The sequence below is a fragment of the Phyllopteryx taeniolatus genome, chromosome 9 (genome assembly GCF_024500385.1).
Source record: "Phyllopteryx taeniolatus isolate TA_2022b chromosome 9, UOR_Ptae_1.2, whole genome shotgun sequence".
NCBI classification, from domain to species: domain Eukaryota; kingdom Metazoa; phylum Chordata; class Actinopteri; order Syngnathiformes; family Syngnathidae; genus Phyllopteryx; species Phyllopteryx taeniolatus.
This window is the reverse complement of record NC_084510.1, coordinates 28,619,501-28,640,984: the sequence shown is the minus strand read 5'-3', so window position 1 is coordinate 28,640,984 and position 21,484 is coordinate 28,619,501. Positions and strand designations below refer to the sequence as shown.

At 43.0% G+C, this 21,484-nt stretch overlaps 1 protein-coding gene across 2 annotated transcripts in view; it reads left to right on the top strand.

Annotated features, from left to right (window-relative positions):
* Positions 1-21,484, top strand: part of asic1b (acid-sensing (proton-gated) ion channel 1b) — a 153,442-nt gene that overhangs the window by 74,385 nt on the left and 57,573 nt on the right. The window lies entirely within an intron of this gene.

Sequence of the window (21,484 nt, the reverse complement as noted above, 5' to 3'; positions counted from 1 at the left end):
AACTTCATTGGAATTAGGGTTGTATTCCAGCCACCGGAGGCTGCAGTACTGTGAAAAAGTAGTTGCCCTCTTCTCAAGCAACATTGGAGGGTTTTCTAGCATGAACGGCCTTTTTAAGCTCATGCCGGAATTTGAGAAGGTGTCAAATACTTTTTCCTGGCACTGTATGTGTGTGGTGTGCTGTGTTGCTCAACTGGAGTACATCACAAACTATAAGCACAGTAAGAATACACTTGCCTATGTTTTTTGTGTGTGCATGGTCCCTCACATTTTAAAAATCAGGTAAGATGTAGAAAATCTGCGTGTGTGTGTGTGTGTGTCTGTGTGTGTACAGCTTGAAGAACAGCATGGAATTGGTTAGATGGAGGCTTCAATTTCACTCAGGCACCACCAACTTATACTTTTTGTGTAAACTCTCCGTGAAAGTTGTTCAGCTCATCCTTCCGATTCACATGCGACAATGTTTTTCCACAGTGTTGATTTATTTATCCCCCCCCCCCCCCCCACACACACACACACACAAAGTTTCTTTACTCTCGTTCACTGCAAATATCACAGGGCTTGGACTTTAATTAAGTTGCAATGCTGTGTTCATTATCTGAGGAGCTGTCAGCGTTGAGAAATGTCCCCCTCCGTGCTGCCTGCTGTGAGATAAAGGCAATATTTGGCTCGATTGTCAGCACACCAGCGCCGGTGACAGACGAGAAAATGATGAGCCACAGTCGGGTATTTCTTCTTGTGCGGCAAGTGAAGGCACCGCGCTCGACACGTGACTTCATGAGTCAAACAAAAAGAAGACCCCAGCCAGAGGTGCGAACGCGCACATGGAAACGTGAACAGAGGCGGCTCACTGAAGCCACAGAGTAGCTGCAAGGGAGCTGAGATCGATAGGCAGGCAGGGGAGCAAAAGGCCAAGGCGTCATCCTCCCACTCAAATCACCGTCTTAACCTTCAAGCGTGTCTGCGGGCCTGACGCGCTCACCTGCATGCCTGGAAGCGTGTTAACTCCATCTTGTTTGGAAGCGTGTCTTTGTGCTGTGAAAGGGGTCCTTGTCAACTGAAAAATCGATGGCTTTAATGCTGTGATGTAATATCAAAACGGAGCTGAAGGACAAGGCGACAAAGTAGAATAAGATCAAACATATGGAAGCACAGCAATTAACAATCTGATCGGATGAAATGTGACAGATACAGTATATAAAGATCTGAATATGTTAAATGGGATTTTCCAACCTGGTTAACATGTCTGGCTCACATTTCTGAGGTTCGGGGTTGGAATCCTTGCATTTCTCTGGTTTCTTTGGCTTCCTCCCCCATTCCCAAAATATGCTTGTTAGGTTCAATGAGGACTCTAAATTGTCCATAGGTGTGTGTGACCGACCAGTCCAGGGTGTGCCCCGCCTCTCGCCCAAAGTCAGCTGGGACTGGCTCCAGCTCCCGTGGGACCCCAACGAGGACAAGCATTATAGAAAACGGAGAGATGGGTTTCCCAAGCTTAATCCAACTGATCGAACTTCTTCCGCCCAAAAATGTTTTCCAAGGGGGGGTGCTGATGAACTTTTTCAGTTGTTGTATTTTTCACTTCATAATGCGCCAGACATTTTGAATGGGAGACAGATCTGGACTGCAGACAGGCCAGTCTAGTACCCGTACTCTTTTACTATGAAGCCACGCTGATGTAACACGTGCAGAATGTGGTTTGGCATTGTCTTCCATGAAAAAGAGGTTGCTTGGATGGCAGCATATATGTCTGTACCTGTATGTACCTTTCAACATTAGTGGTGGCTTCACAGATGTGTAAGTTACCCATGCCATTGGCACTAACACAGCCCCATACCATCACAAATGTTGGCTTTTGAACTTGCATCCATAACAGTCCGGATGGTTCTTTTCCTCTTTGGCCCGGAGGACACGACATCCACAATTTCCAAAAACAATTTGAAATGTGGACTCGTCGGACCACAGAACACTTTTCCACTTTGCATCATTCCGTCTTAGATGAGCTCGGGCCCAGAGAACCCGGCGGCCTTTCTGGGTGTTGTTGATGAATGGCTTTTGCTTTGCGTAGTGGAGTTTCAAGTTGCACTTACGGATGTAGCGCCGAACTGTATTTACTGACATTGGTTTTGTGAAGTGGCGGCATGGTGGATGACTGTTTAGAGCGTCCGTCTCACAGTTCTGAGGACCGGGGTTAAATTCCCAGCCCTGCCTGTGTGGAGTTTGTATGTTCTCCCCGTGCCTGCGTGGATTTTCTCCGGGCACTCCGGTTTCCTGCCACATCCCAAAAACATGCGTGGTAGGTTGATTGAAGACTCTAAATTTCCCGTAGGTGTGAATGTGAGTGCGAATGGTTGTTTGTTTATTGTGCCCTGCGATTGGCTGGCGACCATTTCAGGGTGTACCCCGCCTCCTGCCCGATTATAGCTGGGATAGGCTCCAGCACTCCCGCAACCCTTGTGAGGATAAGCGGCTCAGAAAATTGATGAATGGAATGGTTTTGTGACGTGTTCCTGAGCCCATGCGGTGATATCCTTTACACATTGATGTCGTTTTTTGATGCAGTGCCGCCTGAGGGATCGAAGGTCACGAGCATTCAATGTTGGTTTTCGGCCTTGCCGCTTACATGCAGCGATTTCTCCAGATTCTCTGAACCTTTTGATGATATTATGGACCGTAGATGATGAAATCCCTAAATTCCTTGCAATTGTCCTTAAACTGTTGGACTATTTTCTCACGCACTTGTTCGCAAAGAGGTGAACCTCGCCCCATCTTTGCTTGTGAATGACTGAGCAATTCAGGGAAGCTCCTTTTATGCCCAGGGCATACCCAGTTAATGATTATTTGCTAAAAACAATCAAGTTTATCAGTTTGAACATAAAATATCTTGTCTTTGTAGTGTATTCAATTAAATATAGGTTGAACATGATTTGCGAATCATTGTATTCTGTTTTTATTTATGTTTAACACAATGTCCCAAATTCATTGAAATTGGGGTTGTCGTTAAATGATAAATGTTGAAGTTGTAAAAAACACTTTTTATTGTTTCGTCTTTTGCGTGCGGTCCTTATACTGTACATTTTGGTACGAAAAAGACACGAGTTTAAGCAGTCTCACTTTTAGAAAGCGTTGAGGTTTCTTTCTGCTTTTTATCCCCAAAAACAACAATTTTTACTGCGCGAGTAAAACCCAAAGGCACAGCATCCAGACAAATTGGAGAGTCTCTTTAGTTTTCGTGAGAGTGAACAAGGTGGTCATAAAAACACACACACACTCGTAGTCACGCTGATTCATAACTTTGAGCACAATGCAACATTTCTCTTACCAAGGGTTTCCCCTCCTCCATCACTACCTCCATTTGTCTTCCCCTTTTGTTGTTGTTGTTTCTCGCCTCGGCGCCGGCGATCCTTCTTCCTCACAGAAGCGACGGCTCGCCTTCGGGCTGCGCTCGCTCATACTGTGCTGCCGTTCCGAGAAGACGCTTTTTAATGAGCTCTGCGACTGTGGCGCTCCACCTGAGGCTTTCCATCGCCGACCTGTTGGTATTTCCTTTCGCCTGTCGCTTGCCGCTACACACTCCCTCGTTCCTATAAAGTGTTTCTTTTATGTGATTTTTTTCTCCTGCTGGAGATAATAACCAGCAGGCGTTACTTACTCCTTTTTCTGTCATATGATGTGTCACTGTCTCTATTGTCAAAGGCTTGCCAACACCTCAGGTTGCATTGTTGGAAAATACACCATCTGGGCTTAATGGGTGGACACTTGATGACTGGACGCTACTCCATCACTTCGGGGGGAGGCAGTGGGTATGGATGATAATGGTGACTTTCAATCACAGCAGTCGAGGAGACGTCTGCGATATCAAACCTGCTTGTTTCATACTTCCCCCCCCCCCCCCCCCCCCCCCCCACTGCTGTGCTTGGTACATACATTCGAGCAGCATATTTTGTAATCCATATAGATGTCACCATTACACGCACACATTTATGCATTTTCCCTCCATTGCGATCAAAGTCAGCAAAGGCCCGATTATCGGATGTCTCAAAAAGATTATCCTGATGGATTATCCTGTAGCGTAGGGTGTGTTAAGAGGGATTTTTCCTCCTGATCTGCTCCATAAATGATCAGTAAATGTTAAACCTGTCGAATATTCACAATCGCAAATCTGTAAAAGCCACTCCATTGTGTGGATGCAGGAAAATGGAGGAGAGATGATTAAGGTTTTTTCCCTGTCTTTCAGTTTTTTGGGGGGGGGGTCTCAGCCATTTCCTATTCGGTAAACCTGTGCATCAAAAGAGGCCTCACACGAGAGTCATTGTAGTTTAATGGAACTGTAGAAGGAGTATAGTCGATAATGAGTGGTAAATACATCAGATTTGCTGGCTTTTTGTGAAACTCGCAAGCTCAACATGTTGATAGTCAGAATTTGATGTTGCAGAATGAAGCTTTCTGAAGCGGGTTCCACACATACCGATAATCACGGCAAATTTGAACACATTCCCTCCCTTGAGATTCAAGTCGGCAAAGGCCTGATTATCGGCTGTCTCTATTATCCTTTCCGATTATCTCGTTTTGGTTTTCCCTTCCTGATCTGCTCAGAAAACCATAAGACCGGCAATAGTATTTGTTAAGCCTGTTCAACAGTTACGACAAACGGACTCTTTGATTGTGAAATGAAACGGAACGAATAGCCAATTAGGACGCGACCTGAGGAAAAGCAATCGGTCGCGTTGAGCGTATGTATAACGTGTCTCAGAACTCATTCACAATAAAAATGACAAGGCGAACAAAACAGTTTCTTCAAAACCGGGGTACGCATACTGACAATCGAGCCAAATTTGATTATTGTTCCCCCCTTCTGATCAAAGTCAGCAATGACCTAATTATCGGCAAAAGGTTACCCTACGCAAATGTAACTTTATTGAACTTAAAGGATACACGAGCATAGTGAGGGACAGTTCTGACATTTAGCCGAAAAACACGTTTTAGTGCTTAATTGGCCCTCTGTCTTTCCTTTTAATTGACATCTTTTTGTTGATTGTCGTGGATTCGGTATTATTCTTCGGGAAATATACTCTGCTTTCCGGAGAACGGTTAAGGTAAATTAGTTTTTTTGTACACAGTTGAACGCCCCTTAATTTTCCCTGTGAAAAGGTGAGTTCTGCTGCCCGCAGGACATCCAGATGCAGTGCATGCATGATGAATTGTGCTAACAAGGCTCCCCCTCCTGAGGGAGCATATCAAAGAAACCTTAAATGCTTAATGTTCATTAGATGGGTTCCGCTGTGCTCAGCAACCAAAAAGACTTTAGAGAGAAACTAGCAGCAGCAGCAGCAGCCTCCTTCTGTACCTGCGTGGCAGCTGTAATAAGACACAAACAGACCTGTGTGTGATATCAGACATCAATGATGGCTGAGGGAAGTAGCACAGAGACTCATTTGCATACCGCCATAAAGCAATCTGGAGGATCTGTCTCTAGAGACAGCCATCATAGCATCAGTGCGAGATATCAACATGCCAGAAAACTAAATAATTTCCAATACAGCAAGAAAAGAAAAAAAAAATGTTGCGTGAAGCTGTGCCAAAGTTCTTAGTTTGAAGTTTGAGCACTGAAACATCTGTCTGCAAAACAAGACGATTTTGTGGGGTTGTGCGTTCCTACCGGAGTCAAGATTAGTAAGCACACAACGCATGCGGGATCGATGGTAACATGTTAGATTGTTGCATTTTAACACATCGAGGTGTTCGTGTGTGTGTGTTAGATTATAATACGTTGCATGGTAACACGTTAGATTGCAAGACAAGTTAGATAGCAAGATTGTAACACGTGTTCCGTCGTAATACGTGTACATTTTCTAGATTGTTGCATTATAACACATTGGATTGTCACATGCTATAAATTGTAACATGCGTTGGATTGCCTCACGTTAGAATGTTACACATTAGATTCCAACGCATTTGATTATAACGTGCGTTAGATTTTTTGTTTGTAACACACCTTCGATTGTTACGTTACAACACACGTCGGATTGTAACACACCTCACACGCGTTTGATTACAATGTACGTATGTTAGATTTTGACATTGTGACACCTTGGATTGTAACACGCTTTGGATTGTGACACGTTTGACATGTTGGATTGTAATGTTTTTAGCATTTGTAGCATTTATCTTGATATTTTTACACGTTAGATTTTTCATTTGCAACACGTGTGAGATTGCAACACGTTTGATTTTAACACAGCATTTGATTGTAACACACCTTAGATTGTAACGTGTCGATTGTAATGCGCACCGGATTGTAACGCACTCGTTAACAGTTGTTAGATCGTACCGCGTTAAATTGTTGGAATGTAAGTTTGACCAAGTACAATATTAAAAAAAATATTTACGATTATATTGTAACACTGGTTGGATTGTAACGTGCCTCGGATTGTATCCAATGTTAGATTGTTATATTGAAAGAGTTGTTAGACTGTAACACGCGTTGTTGTTCAATTGTACTTGCTGTGTCCCTATTTTTGTCATGTGATAAGATATTTTTCCCCTTCAAATTTTGCACTCGTCCAATCACCTTGTTTAAAAAATGGATAAAGACTACGTTTTTCAATGAGTGATACCTTGTTTTCAAATAGTTCATTCTCAAATGTCAGAACTGATCAATGTTTTTTTTCTTCCATGAATTTTTAAAATAAACACAGCCAATCCATGAATACATAATTAGCTGTCAGAAATGTAGTACAGCAACGATGGTCTCAACTCGGTGGATGGCTCACAGGTTAACGCTGAGCAATTATAAATTGTAAATCATGATCAATATCCCTTTTTCAGTGACACTAATGATTTTGAGTATTTTAAGTGTAAATCTGACAGCGCTCCACTTTCTCAAACCCAAAGCGGAACATGTTCTATGCATAAACTCAACTCAACTTTTATTAGTGCTTGGCACATCGTTTGCACGAGGCACTTTTTTGACAGTTCAGAACTTGCCGAGTACACGGACTGTCTTGTTGTCACGGGAGTTGTGTGCAAAGTGCACACACACGTCCCGATTGCAATCCCGCTCGAGTCACTCTCTCGGAGCGATGCCGTCACTGATGTCTGGATTTGTTTGGCTCCGCTGATTGGAAAGGCTGCACGCTCGGAACGCCAACGTGACAAATTTGGGCCGTGGAGCACCGAACTATTTGTTGTACTTGGGTGTTTGTGCGCCAAATCTATTCGTGCAGCGCTAACACAATAACAGAGGCAGGCAAGCAGAAAGCCTCGCAGGCGGAGGACTAAATGGAGACATATTGGCGCAGGTGTAGCACTGCTGCGCTACTCCACTGGACCCTTAATGAGATAACGTAGCCATGGGGGTCTTGGTATTAAATACAACAACAACTGTGAGAGATGGGCAGACCGTTAAGGCTCTAGTCGAGAGCTTGGTGGAAAAAAAAGATGTCCTTCGAGTGGCTCGATGTCCATCAGAGTAGGCAGCTACATCCCCGAGGTGTGGTTGGAAATGGGAATGTCAGTGAAGATGAGAAGGAATGGAGATGGGGTGGGGTGAGAAGAAAGTTGGTGGGCTGATGTTTTACCTTCTGGCAAATGAGTTTTTGTTTTTAAGTTGCTTGACGCCGCTCCTTAGAAGCCAACAAAGGTGAGAAGAAAAGAAAAGAAAAAAAAAACAGTTTAACGCGTCCTTGTTGTCCCACGTCGACCGGGACGAAGTCACCGCGGCCATTTAGCCCTCATTGATCCTTGTTAAGCCAAAGTAATCATGATTGATTTGCTGTTAGTCAGCTGATGGGCTCATTGTGGGGTCGGGTGGGGGGGGGGGGGGGGGGGGGGGGGCGGACTGAAACGTCAGAGTGAACGAGAGTATTCATTGTGGTTGACCTGCTGGTTTTATTCCACAAAATGTTACATTTTGCAAACACAGACCAAGACAGCCTGTTGTATGTTTCTCAAATGGAGTTATTGTAGGCTGAAACGTGGACGTTTCTATGCAGACACAGATGACAGTGCTGACATGTAGCTGTTGTTTTTTTGTTGGTTTTTTTCTTGTCGTGTGTAATGTAACCGATAACAACCATCCAATCAACATGCGGGGTTTGGGATAATTCATCTCAAATCCTCAGGCCATGTGTAGAGTTATGGATAACTACTGTTAAATAATCCAGTTTAAATCAGGGTTATTTAATCATGACCTGATATGATATCATCAAGAAGCACGTAGGGTTATTAATAACGACAGTCCTCACCTGGGGCTAGTGTCAAGTGCCAAGACAACAGGCAAGGCACTGAAGCATCTGCGCGCTGTTACCCATTGATCATCAAAGCCGCCGCACTGGTCAGTGTGAGGTGATAGAAGAGCAGGGGACACCCTGCGGTGGCGCCGCCCGAGACCGCACGCTTCCTTTCATTCCTCCACTCCTCCCACAGCCACTGTGTCTCGCTTCATGCATGTTTTCTCCCGTGCCTGCGTGGCGATTTCCCCGGGTGCTTTTGGTTTCCTCCCACATTCCAAAAAGATGCACGGTCGGTTAATGGAAGACATCTAAATTGCCCGTAGGTGTGAATGTGAGTGCAAATGGTTCTTTGTTTATATGTGCCCCGCCTCCTGCCCGAAGATAGCTGGGATAGGCTCCAGCACTCCCGCGACCCGTCAGGAGGATGAGCGGTATGGAAAATAGGTTTAATGGTTCAAAGCTTTATACATAATACCAATAATACATTTAAATAAACATAGTGTAGCCATCTTAGATGCCCCCTGAATTAAACGGGTAACAAAGTAGTCAAAGTGTTTATTTCTTGGAAAGATCTGCCTGTTTGTTCTCCATTCTCACCTGTCAGTCCCTCTGAAGCTTAATTAGTCAAAAGCTCGGTCGATGCCAAGCTGGCACGTAGCATGCTGTAATGGCAGCGCTGATAGGAAATCTAACATTAAATGCTAATCTCTGTTGGCGTCTGTGGGACTAGGATAGAGCGGAAGCCCAATCAGATATTCACGCATGTTTTATTCAGCGTTCAAGACTTTTTGCTGACATTTCACAGGCCAAATGTTTTGGATTCCAGCAAGGTCACCAGGTATTTCTCCCTTTTTTTTTCTTCTCACCTGCCATCAAAAGTGTTCATTTGACCAAGGGAGGAGTGCACTTTACGGAAATGTATGTTTTGGGGAATGATCTGTGAGGCAAAGTCCGCCCTCGTATCCTGGCCAGCACGAGATGAGGGGTCATTGACTTTTGCCGCTCACGCCGACTTCAAGACGCCTGCTCACTTGTTCATTATGGTGATTTTTCATATTTTTCCCCCGCTGCAACAGCTCTCCTCTCTTCCCTCTCAATATATCTGCACAGTCCTAATGAACCTCAGTGAAAGCCTTTCTGAATACAAAGCATCCAGCCGGGCAGCGTCAGAGAAGACAGACACAGTGAACAGCAGTTCAGTGGAGAATAGAAAAGTGGATCAGAAGAATGGTTGCATCCCTTCATTTGCTCCTACCTACCTTTTTATCAAGCGTGGAAAGCACATTTGGTAACCGAAGTGGACGCCTCCCAATGAGGCGGTAGAACCATGTAATTTCCTGACAATCTACAAGGTTGTAGAATGATTTTCTAGAAAAGGTCACCAAACTAAGACCTCCACCAAGGCTCGATACTTGTCCTGCAGGTGCATGGTGGCAATGATCGCTGTTTTCCATTAATTCAAGGAATTAAGGAAAAAGGAATGGGACAAATTAACAAACGTAAATCAAACTTTTACTTTTTAGTACTTGGTTCCAAATCCTTGATTCATTTGTTTGGAGATTGATTAGATTGGATCATTTGTCACCTTCTCATTTGTCAGCATGGACTTTTAAAATGTGTTTTCAACCTCCGACTCGGTCGCCTTTCAAAACAATTTTGCCTGCAAAAAATACAATTCTTCCATTATGTTGCGTGGTCAAACTGTCACCATCATAAATGTGCATCTAGTTTAAGCATCTTTGAGTATGAAGAAAAGCAATTTGTTGTTATTGTTTACTATTAATGTTAAACGTTCACTGACTGTACAGGCGTTTGAAGCAATTCTAAAATTACATATATATTTATATATATATATATATATATATATATAGTTTTTTTTAAATAATACTTAACTTTATGTATAATTTCATATAACTTTGGCTAAAAAGTAAAGCGTGGTGAGTCTCTGTCACCATAATGCACGAGTGCCGCCAATGAATGGGGCAATCATCCTCAATAGCCTCTCAAATAGCCACACTTTCTCCTTTCTCGCCCGTTCCCTCTCTTTTTATTCTTATAATAGAGCTTCAGCGGGCAGGGCAAGCCGCTTCTTCTTTGACAATCTCGCCATGTTGTTTGTGGTTGAAAGAATTAGTACATTGCAGTAAATGTGGAGCCTCAAAAGGTTGTTTCCTGTTCAGAACACCAAGGAAGCAAGTTTTCCTGGTGCAGCGAGTTGCTTATGTGTGCGAGGGTCAATCGCCCGGTGTGCGGGTGTGAATCGCTGACTATATATTTTTTTTCGCGATTGCCCAGTTGAGTTGTAATCGACCGCGTGGCAACGTGCGGCATGCCCAAGATTTTCCAGATGCTGACAGAATTCGGAATAATCAAACCTAGAGGTTCCTGGACATGTCAACTTGTGTCCTTTGAGTTGTTTACACAAGCAACCGCAGAGCATTTGATGCAGACCTCGCTGGTGTTAATACCAAGCTCTGTCAGTGATATTCGTGTAATAAAATGCAGGCGTGTAACCAAATTTAGGCTGTCAGATCCATTATTCATCGCGGGTTGAAAAATAAGGAGCTTACTCTGGAGGCAGAGAATTTAAAAAAAAAAAAAAAAAAGTAGCAGGAGGGGTGGAAAAAGATGCTGGTAGAAGAGGAGCGTCTTGTGTTATCAGTCAGATAAGAGGAGATGCTGCACTTCCATAAGCTGTGTTCTCACCGAGGAATCTCTATGATGCAAATATCATCCGGCGTGTAAATTGGGCACGCGTTTACGCACCCGACCACTTAAAGCTGTCACCGCCCGCATCCTCGGGCCACGGTTTAATGACTCCCTCTTGTTGACGCAGATGCTGTTTGGCTTTGCCCTTCCTAATACACAAACTGCATTCCCTCACCTATAAATCCTAGTGTATCCTTTCTAAATCCTGGTACGTGTCTGGTGAAGCTGTGAGTGCAAGGTTGGATTTACACCGCAGGTCCAAGTGCCCAAATTCCAATTTCAGGAATGTTTCCATGTACATTTCAAGTGCCCAGAGATGACAAAAGTACTCAAACGCTTTACTTAAGTACAAGCGAAGAGACTAAGACTCTGTTAAAAATTGCGATTTCTGTCACTTGAAACATGGCGTGTAAATCCAGCCTAAATCAGAAATAAAAGGCCTCATTGCGATATTCTTTTCAACCGCTCCTTTGCAGTAAAAGAGATGAAAGGCAGGATGATGTCGGGAATGATGAGCGGTGACCTTCCCTCTCTCGGTGTGAGCCGTCCTATCAGGCGGAATTAACGCTGGCCGTCTCCTTCGCCGTGCACGCCGCACGCCAGCTCCCTCACGCCTCCTCATGTTTATTCATTTCCTCCAGCGAGACGTGCCCCAAATCTCCCACCAATCTTTTTTTTTTTTTTTTTTTTTTTTTTTTTCCAAAGCAAGTATGGGAACCGGCAAAGCTTTATCGATTTGGCCCCGTTTCATCAGCAGCCAGATCCTCGTTTCGGGATGAGCGCATTGTAAATCTCGTGTCGCAAGCGCTTGTCAGGACCTGTCCTTTGCGTAATCTTCCCAAATTGATGGCTCGTCGTCAATCTGTGAACTCCTCCGCAGCTCCTTAAAGAGCGATCCGTGTAAGCAGCGCTCTCGGGGCGTTATGGGCAAAAGATTTGTCGGGTTGGGTACAACAAAACGGGAAAGGTTTTCCATTGTGATAACTGAGACCATGTTTTAGATAACATTTGAACACTTCTGTCATATCAGGTTTAAAGACAAGTTAACTACTGTTCACTAAAATTAAATATGACTCAAAGGTGTCATTATTGGACCCTCGCACCATTTCAAACAAGTGAAACAAGTGCCCCGGGCAAACTTTTTTTGGTAACTTTACGGTTGCTAAGGCGTGAATTTTTTTTTTCATGTCAACTCCTCCAAATACAAATTGATATCTTGTCTCACTATTAGATAGGCAAGATTTTTACCGTTGCCATTCTGTCTCGGATACCATTGGAGCTTATTTGGGAAAATTCCCTAGTAGAAGTCCAAGTACTGAAGAACGAGCCTTGGAATTTTCCGAAAAAATGGCTGCTTCAAACCAAAATCACAGATGTTCTGTTCATTTTCATGCGTCCTGTTATGTTGGACATTTACACCCCGTTTAATGTCGATCGGTAAAACGGCTTTTTCATTTTTTTTAGGGTGCTAGTGAACCCCATAAATACACACATTTCCTGATTCTTTTCGCAATCAGCGGTGATGAAGAAACGAATCATTCAAGTAGCTAACATTAGCTGGACTTGTCTGCTGTTTGTCTCAAAAAGAAGCAACGTAGCAGGAGCTCATGCTAAGTAGCAACCTCATTCAATTACGTAATTGGCTTTACTCATTGTAATTCAGTTAGCAAATGATCTAATTGTGATTTAAAGAGTCATGAGCAAGGCATCTTGTGTGTGTGTATTGGCTCTTCTTGCTAAATAAATAGAGGTACTCCCAATAATCTAGTTATAAGCTGCCCGTTAAGAGCGCGTCGTATGATCTCATCCAACTGTGTGTTTTCTTACTACTCTTCCATCTTCACTTTCTTCCTGTAATTCCACTACTTGCTCTCTACAAAAAGCGATCCTTTTTTTTCGGGAACAGCCCATAATCCAAAGCATACCCCGTCAAGAAAAACATGATCCAAAAACATGGTAAAGGAGGACGTAGTCACCCTGACTTTGTTTTAATTAGTACCTCGTGATGACAGAGTCAGCGGGATTTGTCGGTGACATACAATAAGTGTCACATAAAATTGCAGGAACGCACGCCGTAAACTTCCTCCGACAACTATGCTGAAACCGCACGGCTGGCTTTAAATCAGCAACAGAGCGCTCGTTCGTGCCTTTGTGACGACAAGAAAAAAAAAAAAGTTGCCTCAATTCCGCAAGCCCAGTCCTATTTTAGAGCCGTGCAAAATTAATGACTTGGACCCACCATAAAAAATGATTCGCCCACAGTCCCGAGTTTGGAGCAGAATTCATAATATCCCTGATAAAAATGTGATGTGGCGAGTGTGCCTGGAGGAAAAATAATGATGTCACGTAATTTGCCCCGTCTGTTGTTTACTGTGTAAGAAATTCAAAACCAGCACATTTGCTCTTCCTCGTAATGAGCCGGTGCACTTTGTGCTTCGTCCCCACTTAAGCAATATTTAAAGGCATGTGACTGAATGTATTTTTTTTTTTTTAATAAATGAGATTACCTCAAAAGGTAATACCCGAAAATAACTTTAATATCATTTGAAATGCATCTTACATTACCCTAACAAATAAAATAGCGTCCAGATTTTTTATTTATTTATTTATTTTTAAATTAAAAAAATAATAAAATATCCCGCCGGAAATGTGTGTGAACTTAAATACTCTCTGTAACTTAATACTAACAACCCAGGCTACAGTTAGCTCCTCCCCGACATACAAAGACGTATGTCTCTCAGTGTACTGTCAAACTAAACATCAAACAGAGAGAATACACCTTTAACCATAACTTTGCTTTAAAGGTTTAAGGTTTATGCTATCGCACATTGCAAAAGGCCACGTATAGGCTAACGAATCACATTAATAGTCTTGGTGTTAACCCTCTAGGCAGTTTACTGAGTCACTTACAGTCTTAGCACTTGAACTTATTACACTAAGTAGTAAGACACTGGTGCACGTAATGCCTTGGTCCCTAACTGTACAGCTATGTGGCAATAAGTTCCATTTCCATTTTTTTAATCGCACTTCTAATACTAACTAACTTTAGATGCTCACTTCATTTGTTTACATTTTTCCTGAAATTGTTTGTCAAACTGGGATTTGTACAACTTCAGATTGCCGTGGCAGGATGGCCCATTCACATGCTTTCTCCTTGAATTATAGAGAGATCCAAATCTCAGTTTTTACCAAACAATAGTTGTGTGCAACTCAAATTTTCTTAATGTTGTTTTCTTGCCTTGACTGGAAGTAAAGAGATGAAGCCACTCAGAACAGAAAATGAAAAAGGGCAAAGGCTAATTTGAAAAGGTCAAGAAGAAAGAAGAGAGGCAACCAGTCCGTAATGGATCGGCGCGAGCGATAATCGCATTCAGAGACACACCGCTGCTGGCCCTCGGAACCAATCAGAATGTCCGCCAGTGAGCCGTGACCCGGGTTCCGCTCGCATTAGAGCTGAGTGACGGCGTCTCGTCACCGGTTTTATTCCACCGCCGCCGACGGTCGTCGCCTGTGAAATCCCATCTGGCGGTAATTTCCAGCGACGTTAACGCCGCCGCTCTGTCTTTATTGTCTCTGTCGCCGGTCTTGTTGGAAGTGAAACCTCCGCCGCCAGCTGCGCATCATCAGCAGATAAGCATCATGACAATTTACAAGCCTGTCAGGAACGGGGAAACACCGCTTGGGATGCACCACGTGGCCTTTAAAAACTTTTGACTGTCCTTGTTTGGAGCAGCTCTTTGTTTGTAAACAAAAAGGCACCAGAATGTGATTGACTGCCGCTGTCTTGAACTGAAACGACAGAAAACTTAAAACCAAAACAGGTTAGTTTTATTTCGATTTCCTTCACACACAAAAAACTCCTCCATCGATCCATCCATCCATCCAACTTGTTCTACGATTTAGCGCTGATCCTAATCAGATGGTCGGCCAGATAAATAAGTCATTCATTGTTGGAAAGTGATTTTTCTGTCGAGCATTTTCTGCCTAGACTCGAACCCCAGCTGGAAAAAGAACGCCACCGGCGCTTACGAACTTGTTTAATAAAGTGATGACAAGCACAATTTAATGGACTTAAGCTGTTTTTCCCCAACAGCTACTTTGTTCTTACACCAAATTAAATGATAATTAAATCTCTCACTCACTAGATTTGCTGATAGGGAGAAGTCTTGTTCGCGACGCTCGGGCGGCAGCGGGAAATGGCGGCTTCTCCTTGCCTTGTTAGCTTTATCTCGTGAACATTTTAATAATGAAGACATGGGAGTTAGCTATCACTGACTTTTGTGTTACTAAAGTTTTCCCCCATCGTCAGGAGGATTTTGCTTGTCATGTACTCAAAACAATTAGCGCAACTAACAGGCGTAATGGGATTGGAATTTGAGCAATAGTAGCACGAGATGTTAAATAAATTTGCGGTATCGATGTAATTAAAGATTGACGATAACTGTGGGAATTACTTAGAGGGGGAAAAATGCTTTGTCTCATGAATTTCCCTTGCGACTGTTAATTAAAAAAAGAAATGCCAGTCTTTGTTGTGTTATTGTCACCGTGATAGCAAAACCATGCGGAATTCCGTAAAGTGCAGGCGTCGTATTCACAGCGTTCGTGCCGACTCTCCTCGGCCTTCTCTGCTGAATGGGGCAGCAGATCCTTCTGCGCTTAGTACGTCGCCAAGGTAAAATGGGTATGTCGCACAAATTTTTACAAGCAACCAGTCACCTGGCAAATGACATTCTTGTCCACTGTATCATCCTTTTTTTGTTTTCTTCTTTTTCTCTGTTCATTGTTTGCTTGTTTGTTTGTGTGCAACTTACTGTCTGCAGTTTTTGAGTCACATGGAGTTTGATGGGTATTTTTCTCAAAGGATGATGTAGCAATCTGCTCAAAAATATAAAAATATATATAATGGCCAAAATATTTGCATCAAGTTGTCCAGTTATTGGCCAGCTTGTTGAATCTCATCAGCTCAAGTGGGTAATCTTGCAATCATATTTTTGAAGTTATTCTTTCCTACAAATGATTTGCCTTTTTAGGGGTCTCGACATGCCCAAAAAACAATTTTTGCACACACTTGGATCCCGGTGACAATATGTATTTTAAGGATCCTGAGCCCAAAACTCATTTAGTAGCGCCCCATTCAACGTTAGAAAATATAAGCCCCCAACACCGATCAAATTGAAATTGTGGGCGTCTATCAAAACAGGGCACACGAAAAAGTCTGAAGAATCCATGCCTAAAATTGAACAGGAAGTCGTCCATTTTGGCTTGAAGCAGCAAATTGGGGCAAATTGCTGAATTAGTTTTCAAGGACTTCAGGTTTTAAGAGCATTAACCGTATGCCTGCCGTTACATGTCGCCGGCATAGATAAAGACATTATTTGTAGTAGATAAAGAGTTTTTTCGGACTGATTAAGTGAAAAGGCATGATTTCCCACAGCCCAGTGGATGGGAATCATTTTAGGAGACAGATGGATAGCTTTTTTTGTGTATGCCTTCTAATCAGTTTGATTATTCCAATTCTGGTTGTAGTTTGAATGCTTTTTGAAAAGCTTTTTAGCTATCAAGATGCTTTAGCGATTCCTCACTTCTGTCTCCTCCCTGTCGATTTTTTTGACAGCCCATTTTACTAGCTCGAAGTTGAACGGCTCTGGCCGGCGTCTGCTCCTTTTTCTCAAGTGTTTGCTCTCCTGCTCGTGAAAGGCTCGAAGCGGTGTGCTCTCCCCCGGCCTGCCTGTACGCGATCCCAGCTTCGCAGGCAATTCCCTTGCTTTCCTGCCCGTGACATCTTTCTAACTGTTCCAGATCACATCTGTCACATCTGTCAGCCCATCCATCACCACTGCAAACACGAAGGGGCTCAGGGCTGATCCCTGATGCAGTCCCACCTCCACCTTAAATTCGTCTGTCACACCTACAGCACACCTCACCGCTGTTCTGCTGCCCTCGTACATGTCCTGTATTATTCTAACATGCTTCTCTGCCACTCCAGACTTCCGCATGCAGTACCACAGTTCCTCTCCGGGTACCTGTCATAGGCTTTCTCTAGATCTACAAAGACACAATGTAGCTCCTTCTGACCTTCTCTGTACTTTTCCATCAACATCCTCAAGGCAAATAATGCATCTGTGGTACTCTTTCTAGGCATGAAACCATACTGTTGCTCGCAAATACTCACTTCTGTCCTGAGTCTAGCCTCCACTACTCTTTCCCATAACTTCATTGTGTGGTTCATCAACTTTATTCCTCTATAGTTCCCACAGCTCTGCACATCACCCTTGTTCTTAAAAATGGCCACCAGCACACTTTTCCTCCATTCCTCAGGCAGCTTCTCACGCACTAACATTCTATTGAACAAGCTGGTCAAAAACTCCACAGCCACCTCTCCTAGATGCTGCCATACCTCCACAGGAATGTCATCAGGACCAACTGCCTTTCAATTTTTCATCCTCTTTAATGCCTTTCTAACTTCCCCCTTACTAATCATTGCCACTTCCTGCTCCACCACACTTGCCTCTTCTAGTCTGCCTTCTCTCTCATTTTCCTCATTCATCAACTCCTCGAAGTATTCTTTCCATCTAGCTAGCACACTACTGGCACCAGTCAACATATTTCCATCTCTATCCTTAATCACCCTAACCTGCTGCACATCCTTGCCATCTCTATCCCTCTGTCTGGCCAGCCTGTATAGATCCTTTTCTCTTTCTTTAGTGTCTTTAGTGTTTGGACTGCAACCTCTGTACTGTTTTAAATGAGAACTGGGCTTTAGGCCACAATGGCTATCAGAGATAAGTCATTTCTGTACTTATTGTTATTATTTTTTTTCCCAGTGAGGCGGAGAGTGCGCCATTTGTAGGAAGGCGAGGGTAGAATATTAGTTTTCTGCATCTCTGTGCTTGTTTACGCCTGTCTAATTCATGCGGTGCCCAACTCCTAATAATCTGAGCGCATGAACGCTAGGCTATCGATCGCCTCGGAGCAAGCAATATCGCGCTCGCGTCTGCGCGCTGTTTGGCGATCTTGATTATCTCGCCACCGAATCTGTGTGCATGTGCGTGTGACTCGATGCACAGCAATGGGATGGGCGCATCCTAATTCTCTCTCCCTTTCACTGACAACCCGGATGTAACCATGGCAACGGCAGGTTGAGCCTGGCTGTAAGGAAATCGACTTGAAAGGAGAGCGTTCACGTTCTCCCCTCTCATCTGGTCCCGCTCTCCACTGTGTCTGACCACAGCCAAGTGCGTGGCCTTGTTGAAATCCCAGCCCGGGGTGGAGGAGGGGGGTATGGATATGGGTGGTGGATGTTTTTTTTTGGGGGGGGGGGGGTTGGTTTATGACAGCGGCCTCTTAAATAGCAACACTGCCATCTTTTGACTTGAAAATGTACACCCAAGAACGAGTTGCTTGATTTAAATGTAAATATAGTGCAAACTATGATCCCCGAACAATTGAATATCATTTCAAACTCATCTTACAACATTATCCGTAAAAATAAAAAAAAGTGGCCCCTTGTTTTAAGAGTGCATGAAATTACGAGCTTTCAGGGTTACAAGCCGTCGTTCAGTCATTTTTTTTGTTGTTTCTTTTTTTCCCCCCCAAGTCACGAGCGAGCTTCAGATAGGCCGCAGCTAGATGGCAGCAGAGAACACCACAACATCTGCCCACCGAGCATCCTGCATCTCACTTCCAATTTGAGACGAGTAAATTGATTTACAAGCTTAGTCAGGGAACAAATTAAACCCTTAAGTCAAGGTACCACTGTAAAAGATTTGATTTCAAATGAATGGACCACAAATACTCACATAAATGCACATATTGCAAAGACTCTGTAACTTCTACAAACAACCCAGGCTAAACTTAGCTCCTCCCTGACATACCAAGCTTGTCTCTCAATTGAGACATCACTTTAACATACTTCCTTGACACCAATTTCTATTTAAATAGGGGTTTGGTGGCAAGTTTTTTTTTTCTGTGAATAAATGGGAATAGTATTGACAGAAAAAAAACGCAAATAGGTGAATAGTGAACCACCAATATGTAGGTAATTACTGTAATACATTTTATACTTGAGTCTTCTGGGAGTTTAGCTTAGTCATGCGATATTTAATTGGTTAAAATAAGACTACTTAAATTGGGGGGAAAAAATCTGATTTGAATAAAAAACAATCAGATTTTAATTTAACTAATTTATTAGGATTTTTCTCAACCATTCCCCTTAAAGAGCTCTTTCCTCTCTTCCCAGGATTCAACTGAGAATTCACACAAAAAGAATCATTTCATTTCCAGTGCTCTTTATGCATTTTGCAAAGCGATGAGGTTTGATGGAAAAATGAGGTGCGCATGTGGGAGATGATAATCATGACGATGATGATGTCGAACGCAACCTAATCCTGGGTCAAAACCCTTATCGCAGCACTTAAGCATCATCTCACCGTGAGGTAAATGCCATTTTTTTTTTGTAATACTATTTATGTCAAAAGTTTGAGTGTAGTATTGAATATGATAATTGCTGTTGACATTACTTGTAGTCTTTTTGCACATCAGACTATAGAACCGGCGTTGTCATGTCAAATTTTGTCCCTTGAAGGATTCTGCACGATTAAATGTGTTACTGCTGCCCCCTTGTGGATATAAATAGGTATACCGTTTCAGAACACAGAGGCATGATGTGCTAAATGTTGGTATTAAAAAAAGAAAAGAAAAAAAAAATCGGGATTTGGGTTAAGACTGCGGATTGTTAAGTATACGGGTTTTGGTTTAAATTACGGTTGAAGATTAGGGAGAGGGTTTTTTTTTTTAGGATTAAGGTAGTGGTTAGGGTTTGGGTTGAAGGAACATGGTGAGGGTTAAAATTGAGATTTAGGGGTAAGGGCTTGGGTTTAAGGGTCACAGTTTGGGTTAAGGCTCCGGTTAAATGGATAGGTTAGGATTAAAAGGAAATTAGGTTAAGTATTAGCTCACGTTCAAATACAACCAGGATGGCTAATCGCAGACATCTTGTAATGCAACAAAGTGATGATACAATATCAGAGAGAGAGATAGCACTAAAACAAAATATGTATATACATGTATATATATGTATATATATATATAATTAACATGAATACATTTCAGAGAGTGAGTGTAAATGCATATTTTTCTGTTTTTTGGGCTCTGGAAATCCATTCCGGGCTGTTCACTTTATCACAGGCCGCATGCTGGATGCTAACCAGCGAGCTCAAATATATATTCAGGAAGCGGAGGCTTTCGCGGAACGCCGTTGAGCAAACGTCCCACACGGCAGTTGGATCCAGGCTAAATCTCCTTTTTGTTTGAGCTCTTATCGTCAAGTTGATTTTCCTCGCTGTCGCTTCTCAACACATATTGACCCAAACTTCTGCTTTTCGAACCGCCGTCCCTCCTCCCATATTCCTCCCTTGGGTTGCCAAGAATGGCTCAACTTGGGTTAAAAGTGCTCCACAGGTTTCCAGCATGGAGATGAGAGAAAGCATGTGAAGTTTAATCTTGTGGCACCGTCATGTTTCTGAAAGTCGCTCTAATGGAGAGCTGGATCAATGCATCTGGATCTCGCGTTCCCTTTTCATATCATCCGAGCTGCATGTGACTCCATATTTGATAGGATCAATTTGAGGTGTTTCTTTTCCCCCTCCGGGCCACTGCTTGTATTTGAATCCAGTTGATGTGATTGAAGTGGGCCTGTGTGCAGTCACTGGGCGGGGGTTGTGTTGGTAAAATGAGTCATTAGCGTGGTAATAATGAGCAAATGGAGGCCTTGATTTAATTCCTTCAATTTCCCTCCTCGGCGGTTGCTTCGATACGTCGTCTCGTGTGTGGGGGGGGGGGCAAATGTAACGCTTCCTTTCGGTCAGGTCTCTTTCGTGGAAGTGCGATGATACGATCATCTCGGCCGGCCGTCCTTGAAATGAAGTGGTTGAGTGGAAGGGCTTGTGATTCTTCTCTTTCATCTGTACCAGCATTGTAACAAAAATAAAGAAGTAAAATACGGTGGTACCTTGAGTTGAATTTTTTTTCCAGGTCCAAGCTTGTCACGCATTCAATTTACTCATATCGAAGATCAATTTTCCCTTTTGAATTTGGATGTTAATACATTTCAGCACCCCCCCCAAAAACTACAATTTTCGTTACGTTCTTGTTTCTCTTCAATGAGGTAATGGGGGGGGGATGATACCCAAAGTGTGTTACTTTTATCCAGTCTATTCGTGAAGAAAATCTTTTTTTTTCTCTCTCTCTCAAAGACAGGATGGTGGAAATGGAAGCAAGGAATTTCAGAGCTTTTTTTGTCAATCACTGGATATTGTGCGCTTGATTTTAATCCAGACTGCAACTCCGTGTGCTGAAGCAGTTTTTTAAGGTTTCATTGCCTAATTTGCGAAGCTTTCACCAAATAATACGCAGAACAGGCTTGCCACATTTAAGTAGGACTGCTGATATTCTTGGAAGTTATAGGCTCTTCTTCCTCTGTCTCATCATCCGAAGAATCTTTCTCCTCTATCTCTCTAGTGCTAGTTTGTGGACTGACTTTT